Genomic DNA, 1951 nt, shown 5'->3' on the forward strand with positions numbered 1-1951 from the left:
GGACACAGGATATCTTTCCATTTGTCGCCTTCAATTTCTTTGATCAGAGTCTTATGATTTTCAGTGTATAAAACTTTCACCATCTTGGTTCAATTTATTCCTATTTTCCTATTTTTTGATGCTATTGCAAATGGACTATTTTTTTTTAATTTATATAATTTTATTATTAGCGTATAGAACCACAACTGTTTTCTGTATGTTGATTTTTGTATTCTGCACCTTTACTGGGATGATTAGTTCTAATAGTTTTTTTTAGTAGAGTCTTTAGGATTTTCTCTATATAAGATCATACCATCTGCAAACAATGACAGTTTTACTTCTTCCTTTCCAATTTGGATGCCTTTTCTCTCTCTTGTCTGATTGCTCTGGCTAGGACTTCCAGTACTATGTTGTATGGGAGTGGTGAGTGCTGGCACCCTTGTCTTATTTTGATCTTACAGGAAAAGCTTTCAGCTTTTTACAGTTATGATAGCTGTGGGCTTGTATTACATGGCCTTTATTATGTTGAGGTATGTTCCTTCTATTCCCAGTTTTTGAGTTTTTATCATGAAAGATAGTTGCCTTTTATCAAATGCTTTTCGGCATCTATTGAGATGATTTTTGCCTTTTATTCTGTTATGTGGTGTATCACATTGCTTCCTTCTCTTAATATATCTTGAATAGAGTTCCTTTTTGTTTAAAGAATTTCTTTTCTTATGGCTATGTGGCAGAAGTTCTCAAGCCTTGATGTCGACAGAATTGTCTGGACAGCTAATAGAGAACATAGGAACCCAGGGTCCTTGGGTCAGGACAGGGCCTCGGCCTTTGCATTTTGACCGCATTCCCCAGGTGATTCTGACAAGGACCGGAGGTGAGAACCACTGCCCTGTCATATGCCCTCATATGGCTATGCTGTTTATATTTACCTGTCATATGCCCTCATATGGTTATGCTGTTTATATTTACCTGATGAAAAATCAGGCTGTTTCGAACATTTTGGAAACCGTTTAGGGTTGTCGAAGCTGGAGTAAGATGCACCAGGGTGGTGGTGTGGAGGGTGGAGTGACATGTGCAGTGACTTCCTAGACACTTTCTACTGTTCTCTTTGCCCCTGCCTTTGCCTCCTGGGTCATGTTTCTGAGATCCGCAGCGTGTGATCAGGTCTCTTCTCCTGCCTCTTGTGCTTGTTTCTCTCTTCTTCAGCCTTTCTAAGCTGTCAAAGGGGTGCCGCTCTCCTCCGCCACTGCCGATCAGCCAGACACTCCCTGAGCTGATATTCCCAGGGCAGTGTCAGAGGGAAATGTTGTGATCCCCCAAATGGATTCTTTTGTGTGGCTGTAGGAAGTAGAAAATAGAAAAAGGAAGAAATGATTATTTAAAAAGTATATGAAACTTAGTCTACGACCATGCCACCCGGAACAAGCCCAATCCCGTCTGATCTGAGAAGCTAAGCAGGGTTGGGCCTGGTTAGTACTTGGATGGGAGACCACCTAGGAAGACCAGGTGCTGTAGGTGTAAAAAATAAAAAATAAGGGGTCGTAAGCTGACTAGGTCCTTGCAATCTGTGAGGTCAACCGAGGGTTGCCTCACTTAAAAAAAATAAAAATAAAATAAAAAGTATGTGAAACTTGGGAAATGTGCTTAAATGCAGTGACATCTGGGGATTTACGGAAGCTGAGCACTTTGTCTATCTTTCTGAATGACTGTTCCAGGTTTACAGCAGGTTGGTGTTCTTCACACTGTGCCCTCCAGCTTGAGGGACTCCTGGCCCTGTGTGGACATGGGGCCACCACTGTGTGTAGTGGGGCCACCTCTGTGCAGTGGGGCAGGCCTGGGGCAGGCCTGGTGCAGGGTTTGAGGAAAGGATGTGCTTTTCAGTCATCGTTCAGTGTTAGACTTGGTCAGGATCCCAGATGTCATCTCTGTTTTTGAAGTTTCATTTTTCGTTAAAGGAATCTCTCTCATATCTGAT

General features: G+C 42.3%; 1 pseudogene; it reads left to right on the forward strand.

The window, feature by feature from the left end:
• The first annotated feature begins 1375 nt into the window (after nt 1-1375).
• On the forward strand, nt 1376-1494 carry LOC111741376 (annotated as a pseudogene).
• The last annotated feature ends 457 nt before the right edge of the window (nt 1495-1951 follow it).

The sequence above is a fragment of the Pteropus vampyrus genome, unplaced genomic scaffold (genome assembly GCF_000151845.1).
Source record: "Pteropus vampyrus isolate Shadow unplaced genomic scaffold, Pvam_2.0 Scaffold3, whole genome shotgun sequence".
Taxonomy (NCBI): Eukaryota; Metazoa; Chordata; class Mammalia; order Chiroptera; family Pteropodidae; genus Pteropus; species Pteropus vampyrus.